Source organism: Chrysochloris asiatica, unplaced genomic scaffold (genome assembly GCF_000296735.1).
Source record: "Chrysochloris asiatica unplaced genomic scaffold, ChrAsi1.0 scaffold00105, whole genome shotgun sequence".
Classification (NCBI taxonomy): Eukaryota; Metazoa; Chordata; class Mammalia; order Afrosoricida; family Chrysochloridae; genus Chrysochloris; species Chrysochloris asiatica.
The window spans coordinates 1833811-1848564 of record NW_006408623.1 but is presented as its reverse complement, the minus strand read 5'-3'; the positions used below and the strand labels follow the sequence as shown (position 1 = coordinate 1848564).

At 45.4% G+C, this 14754-nt stretch overlaps 1 protein-coding gene and 1 pseudogene across 1 annotated transcript in view; one reads left to right on the top strand and one right to left on the bottom strand.

Moving 5' to 3' along the window:
- The window catches only part of LHPP (phospholysine phosphohistidine inorganic pyrophosphate phosphatase), a 144870-nt gene that overhangs the window by 128742 nt on the left and 1374 nt on the right, over positions 1 to 14754 (bottom strand). The gene's annotated exons all lie outside the window — the stretch shown is intronic.
- Positions 2425 to 2743, top strand: LOC102812543 (annotated as a pseudogene).

Genomic DNA, 14754 nt, shown 5'->3' with positions numbered 1-14754 from the left:
ATTGCTCGTCTGTCTGTTTCATGCATCAGCAACCTGCCCAAAGTTCCATTTGGGGGGTAAAAGCTTGAAAACAAAGGATTTCTACCTCCAGTGACCTGAGTTAACAAACACATTCCTTGAACAATTCAGGAGTGCCCAGGCCAGGCAGAGTGAAGGGTGGGGCAGGCAGGCGACTGATGGGGTGCCCAGCAGCTGGCACAAGACTCAGGGAAGGGAGGGGCAGCACTCTCAAACCCACTAGGCTTTGTGCGCAACAGAACAAAAGGGATCGCCAGTGGCGCCCCTCAGAGGTGAGTAAAGTAGGCCTCATTACTCCAGATTCATGTGCCGGTTGGAACGTTGCAAGAAAAAGCTGTCTGCTACCTGTGAACCCTAAAATATAGGTATTGTAAAAAAAAAATATATATATATACCCATTAAAAAAAAGCCAGGGCCCCAGATGAGAAGAGAACGAGCTCTCGGCCACCCGGCCCCCATTTCAGAGGCCACCGAAGGTCTACCTTGGCACACTCAGGTACAAGTGACAGAAGTGACAGGACATTCTCCACAAACACCCTTGGTCCGAGGTCCAGGCTGTTAGGTAACTGCAGTGGCTGAGCCAATGTGGAACAGTCTAGCCCTTGCAGATGCTGAGTCATATGTTGGGGGGCATTAGGTGGTGTGTGTGTGGGGTGGGGGGCTTGCTGTGATCACTGTCCCTCCTCTGAACCCCTTCTCCAGAGCAGCTGCTCGGGCTGTCTGTCTCCCTGGCCCCTCGCTGTGGGACCCGGGGGACGTGGGTGGTGGGTTGGGCGTGATTGGGGTGGTCTGGGGGGAATTACTTTACGAGGCTGCCTGGCAGAGCCCGCCTCCTTCCGCCAGCCGCAGATGTGCTTCAGGGGCTTCAAGAGAGGACAGCAGTAAACTCGGCCGCCTTTCACATGCAGATGTCCTAGGCCAGCGCAGGGCCTTTGTACCAGTCCCCTCTGAAAGGCTCCCCCGGGGGGATCCCAATCTGACCATGAATGGGCTCCAATAAAGGGGCTGTTGGGGGGACCTGGACCACTACAGATGTCGGCCCAGGCGCACCGCCCACAAGTCCTGGGGCAGTGAGGGGCCCCCCTGCGGTAAAGGCCGAGTGGGGCAGAGCCAGGGGCTTCAGAGCAGGGCCTCCTGTTCCGGTCTAGGGTGCTCTCAGCAGGATGTCCCTCCCACCCTCTCATCTCAGCTCACTTGACACCCATCTGCTGGCTTCGGGCTTCACCAGACATCGAGGCCTTTCTATGGGCGTGCTGTTTCCTGCATCTCCCCCACCGACCATCTGCTGCTCGACAGGGCCTAGCACAGTGGGACTAGCACAGTGGTGGATGAACGGTACTGATAAAGGTCCAGAGAGTGAGTGAGGACTGAACCGGGAATGAGTGAGCTAATGAGTCAATGAATGAATGCAAGAGGCAGTAGAGCATTATGGGAAAAACAGAAACTTTGGAGCCTGAAGCCGGGGACCTGGGTGTGATTTACGGCAATTCCTGCCTCTCCCGCTGCACCTTTAAGAAGAAAGGAGCTCTGGTAGCGTAGAGGTTACGAATCGGGCTGTGAACCGCAAGGTCAGCAGTTCGAAACTATCAGCTGTTCCGCGGGAGAAAGATGAGGTCACTATGAGTCGGAACCGACTCCACAGCACACAACAACAACAACATCCCCTTCTTGAAGGGTGGCCTGAGAAGACAGGCTGGGTGGCTGTTAGTTACTAATAGGCCTTCCCTCAGGAATGCTGATTTGTAATATTCTTTGATGTTCTTTAAAAAGCAGTTTGTGGGGGGGGGGCAATTTGGTTGATGATGCATGGACGGGATTGTAACTATGGCAATGAAACAATATATGATAAGATGAATGTAAAACTAATGTTCTCCCATGTAAACTATCATATAATTCACAATAAAACATTTATTTCAAAAAAAAAATTGGAGGAAGACTCATTAGCAACCTCCAGTATGCAAATGATACAACCTTTCTGAAAGCAAAGAGACTAAAAATATTTAATGATGAAGGTCAAAGGCCACAGCATTAAGTATGGATTGAATTTCAAAGTAAAGAAAATAAAAATCCTCACCACTGGACAAATAAATAACATCAAGATAAATGGAGCAAAGATTGAAGTTATCAAAGATTTCATTTTGCTTGGATTCATTATCAACACTCATGGAAGAAGCAGTGAAGAAATGAAACCACATACTGCATCAAGCAATTCTGCTGCACAAGATATCTTTAAAGTGTTTAAGAGAAAAGATATCAATTTCAGGGCTAGGTGTACCTGCCCCTAGCCACTGGTATTTTCAATGGCCTTATTAGTATGTGAAAGTTGGGCAATAAATAAGGAAGACCTTAGGAGAATTGATGCATTGGAATTATGGCATGATAAAAGAATGTTAAGAGTACTATGGAATGGACAGGCCGTGTGTTTCCAAAATAGCAGCGGCGATGGATGTGGATACCCTAGTGGCACCAACATCGGCGTGAACAAGAATCAATCGCTTTGAACTAAAAAGAATGCAGTAGCCCTCTGGACCTGGGATATTGTCACTGATAGTTGTACCATGTGCAGGAACCACATTATGATTCTTCATTAGAATGTTAAGCTAACCAGGCATTTGCTACTGTTGCTCATGCTTTTCATTTCCAATGCATCTCCCGCTGGCTCAAAACACAGCAGGTTTGTCCATTGGACAACAGCAACTGGGAACTCCAACAGCCTGGGCACTAGAAAAGTGAATTCTTCACTCAAGCTGAAGCATTTTGTTATTTGTTTAATGACTTGTCCTCTTGTTACTTAATTATAAATTAGGTAGAGCCATGTCTTTTCTGCTGTCTTTCCAGTTTATTGTATTCATGCAGCCGCACTGTATTCTGTCAAATAAAGTTCAGTTGTATTCTTAAAAAAATAAAGTACTATGGGCTGCCAGGAAAAAAAAAAAAATCAGTTTCTATTCTCTAAGTGCTTTGTGTCCCAAAATAAGTGGGGACCTTTCAGAAAACCTCAGGATGCTTGTTCCCAAGGGAAACACAGGAAGAGTGGTGGGTCATGAGGAGCCCCCCTCCTAGATCCAGAGAAGGGAAACCAGGTGGTACTGGCTCCCAAATACCTGGAGCATTGGGGATGCATAGGTAGGCTCCGCCCACTCCCACCCCCACAGTCCCTCACTGAGGGGTGGTCTCACCCCAGGAACTTCCTTTGAGCTGCTCTGTGACTTCAAAGCATGCCATACACATCAAGGGGGCCCCAAGGGAAAGGTGCAATGAAGCTCCCTCCCCGAGGCTAGAATCAAGCTGAAGGCAGGTTTACCACTCTGGTCAGTGGTGTCCTGGTCCTGAGTCCATTCTGGGCTCAGCCATCCAGAAAGGGAAATCACAGTGTCCCCAGGAAACCACTGTGGAAGCACGGAGGACTTTCTACATATCTTTCACTACCACTGAGCACTCTGATGCAGTGGCCATGGTGACTGAGGGCACAGGGGACGTGAGACCAGACAAGCCAGGGTTGAGGGCCTTTGTCCTTAAAGAGCCAGTAGGGAGGCTGAAGAGCAAGACCTTATGTCAGCAGGTCAGGATGTCTCCCAAGGAAGGCAGCACCAAACTTTGTGAACAATCGGCTAGCTGGGAGAAGGGGGTTTCACCCTGTGAAAATCTCACCAAGATATGTCTGGAATTTGGGAGCAAGCAGGTGAGGAGGTTAGGGGCCACAAAGGTAATCTGAGAAGGGTCTGGTGGGCTGGGCAGCGGCAGGGGATTTTGTCCTATGGTGTGAGAGTCCAGGGGGTTCAGAATGGACAGGTCACCAGGTCTCCGGGTCACTGAGCAGCACAACAATGGAGCCTCCTAAGATTGTGGGGACAACCTACAGGTCACCAATACAGCCGACTTCTGGGGGAGATGCATACATCAATCAATGCCATAATTTAGGATATAGTTATTTGAATGATGGGGCTGGCGAAGAATGTTGAATGTCCCATCCATGGACTGCCAGATAAACAAGCCTGTCTTGGAAGAAATACAGTCAGAATGCTTCTTAGGAATGAGGAAGGCCAGACTTCATCTCTCAGGCTTTGGACATGTTGTCAGGAGGCACAAGTCCCTGGAGAATGACATCATGTTCGGTAACGTGGAGGGTAATCAAAAAAGAGGAAGACCTCCAATGAGATGGATTAGTACACTGGCAGCAGGTTCAAACACGACAACAATCGTGGGAAGAGCACAGGACTGGGCAGTGTTTCGTCCTGTTGTACACAGAGTCTCTGTGAGTCAGGGCTGACATCTAATGGACACCTACTAACAACATTATAATGATGGGAGATTACACAGTCTAACTGGTACCAGGAAGAGCCCTAGATCATCTGCTGGAGTTACAGCAAGTCTAAACAAAGCCCTGTCACAGCGAAGAAAAGCAGAATGACCCGCTCTCTAACACCCACCTGGGTCTGTGCCAAGACGCCCTGCTGGCATTGTACATGAAAGCTTGTACTGCTACCCTAAAGGTAGAGTCCTGTGTGGTGCTGTGGGTTAATGAGGTGGACTGCAAAGTCGTTTGAATCGCAAGGTGAGTGGTTCAAGCTCACCAGACACCCTCCTTGGAAACCCTATACAGGGTCGCTATGGGTCGAAATCGGCTCGACGGCACTCAACAACAACAACCCGAAAGGTCAGCAGTTCCAAGCCACCATTCGCACTACAGGAGTCAGCCAGTAATCCACCTTGTCTCTGTTGTTCTTAAGGGCCATAGGGCCCTCTGTAGGGTTTCCATGGAGTGGCTGGTGAGTTTGAACCGCTGATCTCGTGTGCTTTATCCCACAGCGCCACCCCAGGACTGCATCTTGTCTCTGGCGCCCCCATGATATTTAATACATTCCAAACGGTCTGAAGTCACCCCCTTCTCTCTACCTCCACTGCCCTATCCTCTCTCGGTGGTTACCCTAAGTAATTCCTCCCCGGCCCCCCTCTCCCGACAGTCTAGCCTTCACTTTGTCATCAGGGAGATCTTCTGAAAATCTTTGTAATGTAAATATTTTGAAAGGAAAATATATGCATATGTCCCACATATTTTAAACATGTTTATGGCCAAAGCTAGACCGTGCAGTCTGTCCACTCCCTTCTTTCAATCTCCCAGTTCTCTCCTCTTGCTGGTCCTCAGCTTGCCACACAGCAGCTCTTCCGGAGAAGTCTGTCTGTCCATGGTTTCCTGCATTTCTGCCTTCTCTACACAGACATACCCTGTCCTGTGCTTGCTGCATTAACACGGTGTCTTTGCTTGCTACCTCAGTGGAGATGCATGATGTCTACTGTCTAGACAGACAAACTCTAATACTACCCTACTGTTGGATATTTGCCTGGTTTGCAGTCTTTTGCTATTTCAGAGGATACTGCCAGGACTAACTGCCTCCCTACAATGTCTCTCATGGATGAGCGATTAGCCATAGGACAGAGTCCCAGAAGTGGAACTGCTGATAGACAATGTCACATGTATCTTCCCCAGACTCTTGGCAAGAGAATACATTATCAAACCTCAGGATTTTTGCTAATATGACAGATGAAAAATGCCATGTCAGCCTAGTTTCAATTTACATTTCTCTTCTTCGACTTCGGCAGAGAGTCTTTCGTATGGTTAAAGGTCTTTGTTTTTCCTTTCTTGCAGTCATTGTTGACATTCTTTTGTCCATTTCTCTATTGGGCTGTTAGGTTCTGTTGTTGCTTTCGAGATTATGAAGCATCGTTGTAAAAGCCTTCTCCCAATGTTTTCACTTGATACGTTTATGATATCACTTTTTACAACACTGAAATTTCATTAAAACATCAATCTCACTGACACTCCTGCTTATAATCATCAGTGACAGTCACCGTACTCAGGACAAAATCCAGACTCTCCTCGGTGGCCTTCGAATCCCTGCCAGCCACATACACTTGCCCTGTCCCTACTCTTCAAGTTTTCAGTGTCCGGAACATGCCACACTATCTTCTAGCTCAGGGTCTTTGCAGCTCTTGTTCCCTCTGCTGGGAATGCACTTCCTCCCCCTTGTCTCCCTCCCTCCTTCTTAATTCCCCCCACCCCCAGTCCAGTCCAGATGTCTTGTCTTTACAGCTGTCCCTGAAGTCCCTTTAGCGTAGGCCACCCCACCCTGTCACATTCTCTCAGCACAGCTTTCCTCCCAACCTATGGTCATTTGGTTTATTCATTTGTACCCTGGGTTTACTGGCCACATCCTCTCAAGACAGGAGCCCCATGAGGTGTGTCTCGATCACCGTACTGAGCTTGCTCTCCAGGTCAGCCCACTTCACTCCCAAACACAGGCCAGAGTCTGCCCTGTTCCTGCCAGCGTCTACCATGGAATACTCGCCTCTGTGAGCTAGTCTGATACAAACTAGTTTAGGGCCTGGTGGTTAAGAGAGGGCAAGACTAAGGCAGGCAGGGGCTGAAATTGGACATTAGTCTACACTGAGCCCCCAGAGCCAGGGTGTCAGGACTGGGCTGCTTCTCATGCTACCATCTCCAGGTAGGCAAACTGAGTCCTGGGAAGATCAGACCTCCAAGCCAGGGTGCCCTAGCTGTTGACTCTGGGGGCACCAATTCCTGTGCAGTAAGCCCTTTCCAGAGTAATTGCACAGCCCAGGGTCCAGACATCTCCTCCTCCTCCTGACTATGCAAAATAAATAGGTGAGGAGGCATCCACCACCCATGGCCACCCAACGAACTTCAATTCATGGAGACGATCATTTGATAGTTTCCAGTAGCTGCTTAGCAGAAGAGGGATGTGGCAGTCAGCTTCCATAAAGATATAACACCTTGGAAACCCTATGGGGCAGTTCTACTGTGTTCTACAGGGTCGTTAGGGGTTGAGATCAACTCAGCCACAGTGGTTTTTTGGTGTGTAATGAAAATAAAATCTAATAGGTGAACTTCATTTGATATATTTTACCTAACCAAGTACAATCAAAATAGTATTACTTCCACAGGTAATCAATATAAAATATGTTGATGTTGTTAGGAGCCATTGAGTCAGTGCCAACACACAACAAAACCCTTGCTAATCCTGCGACAGCCTCACAACTGTTGTTACATTTGAGCCCCTTGCTGCTGTAACAGTGTCAATCCATCTCATTGGGGGTCTTGTCGCTGACCCTCCACTTTATCAAGCATGATGTCCTTCTCCAGGGACTGGTCCCTCCTGTTGTGGGACTATATATCTATATATATATTATTATCCTGTTTATTGTATTTGGGTAACCTTTTTTTTTTTTTTTTTTTTTCCTGAAATAAAGACTTCATGAACTCTCTCTTTTTCTTTGGTTACTTCCTGAAGTGAGTAAAGAATTTATGATCGCACTCATTTTCTTTTCCTAAAGTAGGAATGGGCGCCTTAAAAATCGGAACTAGCCAACCGGGTAAGGGAAAAGGTTGTGTGGTCAAAACCCTAGTCAATGGGGTGAGACACAGCCTTGAGACTCGCATCAGGGATTAAACACCCGAGTGTACTGCCCACTCGGTGTGCTCGCTGGCCTGTTCCTGTATGTACGGCTATGCTCACGCACCCTCTTTCAGGAGTAAATTTTGCTTTGCCAAGGTAATTTAGTCTCTTTTATGCGACATCGGGATTAATTTCTAACAATTTTGGGGGCTCGTACTGGATTTCCCATTCCCTTTGGGAAGCAGCTTTAGCCTTCTCCTCTGAGAGAGATACGTCCTGCTGTCCAGTTACAGCAGCCCTCAGGTGAGATCTGCTGAAGTCTCCCAAGGAAACAAATAATTCTGGACTCTTGGCAAAGTGGGAAAAAGTCCTACTCGAGCATCACCATGTTGCAACCAGGTAACTCTGTGCACAGGCCAAGGTAAGCAACACCGTGGGGGCGGCCAAAGCTTTCTTGGTGGTTGGGACATCCTGAAGGTTGTGTGTGTATGAATGAGACGTGTCCTGGGCACGAAGTAAAATGTGGAGTCCTGATCTGCGGTTCCGTGACCACCTCATACAGCTTAGGGCGGTATCGAGTCAAGGACTCGAACCCCAGTTGCTAAGAGGGGTCCAACGTTCCCGCAAGGGAAGCAGCCGGAGATGGACGAAGCGAAAATAAAAGAGAGCAAGAAACCTCCAAGTATAGAAGGGGGATTGAGCCTCTTTGTAAGAAAACACAGCCAGGTAGCTGGGATGTGAAATAATACTAGTAAAAGAATCTCTAGAGAAAATGAAACCAAGGACAAAATTCCCCATAATAGTCTATTAGGATTAATGCTAAAGTATTAGAATAATAGTGCACGAACTAAAGGGAACTAGAAAAAACAAATAAGATATTGCGTTTCTTTTGGACACAGGAATCAATTTTTAAACTGTCTTTTGGCCTAAATTTGACTCAGAGGCAGACTGGGTCTGTCAATTTTTAATTGAATATGTCAATAACAAAAGTTCTATCATCCCTCAGGAGGAAATAGATTATGCCCTATGCTGGAGATGGGATCCTGTTGTCCTATTTGCACGTAAGACAATGGATAACAAGGTGAAGAAATAAAAACTTTCTTCCTCTTGGGGCCCCCTTTTCTCTCTACCCCCTGCCTTACAATCCTGCCCTTCCTCCTATACCCCTGACTCACAACCCTGAACTCTCCTCTTAGGAAGAGGAGAAATTGGGATTCTTCAGTGTACCCCTAACTGGTTCAGGAAACCAAAAAAAAAAAAAGAGGGCAAATGAGAAAATATGCCAGGTTAGACCCAAAAGATCCTTTGGCCCAGGGAGTGGTAAAGCTCCATTTTGTCACTAACACTTGGCCTGATAGCTGTAAAAGGGCACATCCCCAAAAAATAGAAAACTGGTAAAACAGGTCTAGGGAAGAACTATTAAAGGAAATTGAAAAGGTTTATGGAAAACGGGATAAAGGAAAACAGAAAGCCGAACCTATGTTGTTAACCTTCGGGCAAGGAGCTCTAGCAGCATAAAGGTCACAAATCGGCCTACAAACCTCAAGGTCAGCAGTTCAAAACTACCAGCAGTTCCATGGGAAAAAGATGAGTCTTTTTGCTCTTGTAATGGTTTACAGCCTTAGAAACCATATATAGGGTCACTATGAGTCAGAATCGACTCCACGACACACCACCACCACCACTTTCAGGCAGGCAACTCAGGGAAGGAAAATTAACCAATACCCCTCGGCATCCCAACCCCCACAGTCAGGACAAAACAGGAGGGGAGGGGAACCCAAAAACAGCCTGAGGAGAAAACAGATACTTTAAATGTGGAAAAGTAGGGCATTTTAAGAGGGAATGCCCAAAATGGAAAAAAAAAAAAAAGGGGGGGGGGGAGGGGGGGGTGGAGAAGGCAGTCCATAGAAGACAATACCTTGTCCCCATAGAAGGGAGAAAAGATCTACAGCCAATATGGTAGTTTTCCAAATAGAATTCTTAAGATAAATGCTTACAATGCAAAATTCTGAGTTTACCCATACAAAGTGAACCTTCGATGTGAATCAGACACTGAGAAGTTGTTTTGTCCTGTTTTAAGATCTTTGATATTCTTTCTACAGGAAAATTGTATAAATTAATCCATTTAAAGGATAGTTAAGGATTTGTTTGTTTGCCGTGATAGCAATTTAAAAAAAATTATACATTGCTCAAAACTTTGTTTCTATGTATTGTATTTTTATACTAATGTTTCAGATACTCTGAGAACATAATACTGTTTTAAAAGATATTTGGGGGGAAAAAAAGATATTTGATGTACTAATAGTCTTTCTAAATTGAAAACATTTTTTGTTGTTGTTAAAATGGGGGCTACCCTGTATGTATGCATTTTGTCTTTTTAAGAGGAGGAAAACTATATTATGCTGTAGATGTTAAAAGAACTTTTGGTCCAAACCCAACCCATCCCTTCAAATTCATTGTTCATCACTTCTGACCACGAGACTTGATGCTGATTAAGACCTGGAAAGAGAACAGACTCCAGCTGAACTGTGAGGGCCTTTCCCAGGTGTAGTTGACCATTGAGGCAGCCAACCATGGAGGAGTGGACTAACTACTCAAATAAAGGAACCGGTAAAAAAGGGGCTCTCCCCAAGGGACATGTAGTTACCTGTGGGAAACACATTCCTCACTTAGGGGACCTCTCAGAGTGACCCTGGAAAGAATCTGAGAGGCTGCCTTGCCACACCTCTGCCAGATTGTCACATTTTTCCCTGGTCCCTCTGGCTCTCAGGGGTCTAAAGAACTAGTCCCACTGAGTCGCCGCTTCTCAGACCTGGTAAAATGGGGGTGCACTGGAACTTATAAAGGTATGGGTTCTCGTCCTCTAAGAGTGGTCTAAAGCAGATTAAGAGGAGTCATATGTTGAATATTCATCACCTTTTAGTAAAGGGACGCAGACTTATTGAAAATGGAGTTCCTCCTGCAGTTGTCAGCTCTGGGCGTTAGCTTCCTGGTTCTTCTGCCTGTGGCCAGCTGCTTCAATTAGGGTTCAGGTCTTGATAGCCTTAGCTTTGTCTCATGGCTAGTCTTCTCAGTATTACTATTCTTGTTGGACTAGAAATGTCTTACCCACTTCCTTGATCCCTGTTTATAGTAGGAGAAAACTTAGGGTACAGGGGTTAAGTATGAAGCCAGAATAAAAGGGCTCTAGGGCCCAAGGGTTCTAACATGTCCCTGACAAGATGGTTTGGGTTTAGAAGCTAATATGGGTAAAATGTACCATTGCCATGAGGGAGATGCAAAGGGATTTTGCCTATGACCAGCCAGTCAAGTTAATAGTAGATACCACTATGGCATCTCTCCCTGTCCTGTTATCCCATGCAGACAAGCAGAGTCTCAGAGACAATTGTCCAATGTTGATAAATATCTTTGCCCCTTTAGAACAGTGAGAAACAAACATATAGTGCCTTGAGGGGTCCCTGTAATAACTGGAATGATGTTCGGTAGACCACCCAATATCGGTAATGGACTTCTAGTTCATACGAGGGTCCACCCCAGCCCCCCATTGCTAACCCTTACAATGCAATCAATCCATTACTCTTAACTATAGATAATCCCAAAACCATGACTAGAGAACCTTCAATAATAGGAAACTATGGATTGGGAGCCGATGTTAACAGGAAAGAATCCTATAGAAGTTTCCTCTCTAAAACTAATTAGACAAAACTCAAGCCCTACCTTTATCAAGGACAGAACTCACAGAATCCTAGAAATGATTCAGATCTACTACCTCCCCTTAAGTTCTGGAAACGACCCTTCCAAAGTGACAATTACGTAAGTTAAAGACCTAAGACAAACTATAGCTATAGAAACAGGATATAGGGATGCTGATTAAGACCTGGAAAGAGAACAGACTCCAGCTGAACTGTGAGGGCCTTTCCCAGGTGTAGTTGACCATTGAGGCAGCCAACCATGGAGGAGTGGACTAACTACTCAAATAAAGGAACCGATAAAAAAGGGGCTTGGTTGGAATGGCTTAAATATTCTGTTCATACTCTAAATAAGAGCGATTGTTACAGTTGTGCAACAGGAAGACCGGAAGACCAAGTGGTCCCCTTTCTACTCGGATGGTCCTCAGATTCTCAGGGCATGCATTGTATGGTTGCTCTCTTCCAAGACCCTATATCCTGGGGCAACGAATCCTGTAACACGTTGTCACAACTGCTCCCTAATGTCAGGGGTCTTACGGGTCAGCCCCCGAGGACCATTAGGCCTCCAGCCTCAAATGTCAATTTCACTTTGTGTCGCTCCAGACACGGGGGGAATTTGATGTTCATCAGAAACCTGATGGGATACAGCGAGCGCAAACTCTTTAAAAAGCTCCAAAATCAGTCAGCCCTAGCTATTTCGCGAGCAGATGTCTGGTGGTATTATAGGAAACAATTATTCGGGGCTTTACCAGCAAATTGGAGTGGCACCTGCGCTTTGGTGCAATTGGCCATCCCTTTCACCCTGACATTCCATCAACCAACAACTGCAGGAAACAGGCATAAAGCTAAGGGAAGTGTATTACTCCCCATGGCTCTTTCGATTCCCATGTTTACATAGACAGTATAGGAGTTACTCAAGGGGTGCCAAACAAATTCAAAACAAGAAACCAAATAGCTGTAGGGTTTGAATCTGTATTATTCTGGTGGTCAACCATTAACAAAAATGTGGACTGGATTAACTACATCTATTATAATCAACAAAGATTTGTAAATTATAGCAGGGGTGCTATAAAGGGAATAGCAGAACAATTAGGACCTACTAGCAAAATGACCTGGGAAAGCAAGTTAGCCCTAGAGATGATATTAACAGAAAAAGAAGCATGTGTTATGATCGAAGTCCAATGTTGTACTTTCATTCCCAATAACGCCGTTACTGATGGTACCTTTACCGAAGCATTACAAGGGCTGACCATCTTAGCTAATGAACTCGCTGAAAATTCAGGCATAGATGACCCCTTTTCTAATATCATGGAACAATGATTTGGGAAATGCAAAGGGCTTATGACTTCAGTCCTCACCTCTCTAACTGGATAGAAACAGCCCTATCCAAACAATCCCCACCCCCATACTGAAATAACCTTTTTCACCTAGAAACATATAAACACCAAATTCAACATCTCCTTGCAAAATTTGAAGAAAAGAATGAAGAAGTCTAAAAAGAAAAAAAAAATGTTATAATCCTGTTTATTGTATTCAGGTGATTTTTTTTTTCTTTTACTTCCTTAAAAAAAAGGGGGGGGGGGATTGACCCTCTTGCAGGAGTAAATTTTGCTTTGCCAAGGTAATTTAGTCTCACTGAGTGTCTTTTATATGACATCAAGATTCATTGCTAACACTGACAACATGTCTGGCCATCCTGACCTCTAAGGAGCATTCTGGTTGTACTCCTTCCAACACAGATTTGCTTGTGTTAAAAATACCATAGCAGTCCATGGTACTTTTAATATTCTTCTCCATAACTCAAATGCATCAATTCATCTCCAGTCTTCCTTATTCACTGTCCAACTTGCACACGGTTGTGAGGCTACTGAAAATACCATGGCTTGAGTCAGGCGAACCTTAGTCCTTAAACTGACATCTTTGCTCTTTAACACTTCAAAGAGGATTTTCGCAGATCTGCCCAAATGCAACACGTCTGGTTTTCTTGACAGCTTCCGTGACAGTTAATTGTCTTTTCTGTTCTAACTTACAAACCCGGTGTATACTTCATGCTTCTGACACACCTCAATTCAGATTGCTACCTTTCAAGTGCTCAGTAGCCACCTGCAACCAGTGGCAGTCAGTTGACAGCTCAGCTCTAGCCAGATGAGGTCCCTCATTCAGCCACCAGACCTCCTGGTAGAGTCCTTCCCAGGCCAACTCTCAACCCACCAAGCGTGTCTGAGCAGGGTGGGGCTACAGCATGGTCCCGACCCCAGACGCACAGCCCACTGTTGTTGTTGTCAGGTGCCATCGAGTCGGAACCGACTCATAGCGACCCCGTGCACAGCAGAACAAAAACAATGTCCAATCCTGGGCCAACCTCACTACCGCTGCCACACTTGACGCCATCAATGCTGCCACCTGGCCAATCCATTTGGGGGTCTTCCTCTTTTTCTCTGACCCTCCATCTTACCAAGCATGATATCCTTCTCCAGCGACTGTTCCCTCCTGACAATATGTCCAAAGTATGAGAGACGAAATGTCGGGAGCCAACCCCCTATTGCCGTTTGACACAGTCCAGGCAAAGAAGAAGCATCATCATGGCAGATGTTTTTGGGAAAGCACCTTTATCTCTCTTCGTTGGGATGGTTCTGAATTCACTTGTGGGGATATATTGTATTGCTACATTTACGGATCCTACTATGGGTTGTTCAGAAAAGCGTTATTTAGGGAAAATCAGTCTTGCATAAATTGTATCAATTTTACAGGAGTAGATTCAAAGGGGATTTTAAAGAAACAAAGAAACACCATAGCCTGACAATTTAATGAACGTTATAGAAGAACGACTGAACTAAATAAATGCTGGGAATGTTACATGGGCTATGAATAGAGTCTTGTATAGGTTAGAGAATAGGTTACTAAAGGGGACAATGGGATAGTGTGGGGTAAGTTATAAATAACTATAACTTGTATCAGGAAAGGAATTTAATTAAGATATTAAGAGTAGATACAACCTTTACAAAAAACAGGAAAAAACAGTCTGTCACCTATAAGAATGAGAACAGGGAAGAAAAGTTGTGGTTTATGAACTTTAGAAATAAAGGTCGCATAAAAGTTCATGAGATTCATTATTAGACACTATGTAAGGATATACTTTGGACATATTGTCAGGAGGGAACAGTCGCTGAAGAAGGATATCATGCTTGGTAAGATGGAGGGTCAGAGAAAGAGAGGAAGACCCCCCAACGAGATGGATCGGCCAGGTGGCATCATTGATGCGTCAAGTGTGGCAACGGTAGTGAGGTTGACCCAGGATCGGACATGGTTTCGTTCTGCTGTGCATGGGGTCACTATGAGTTGGTTCCGACTCGATGGCACCTGACAACAACAACATGTAAGGATATAGGAATAGAATGATATAATCAAATATGTAATCAATATGAGTAATGATCTAAAAATATAATTATGAAATGTAGGAAAAACACCTCGAGGCATTATGTAACTTGAACTCTAAAATAAAGATGTTGCTAAGCCGGAGAGAGCTCTCCTCCTCTAGGCAACTAAGCGGAGACTCCTTGATTACTTTCACTTAGCCGACTCCATGTCTCCTTCCGAACCCCCGGACCAGCGAGAGCTAGACTCCCACAGAC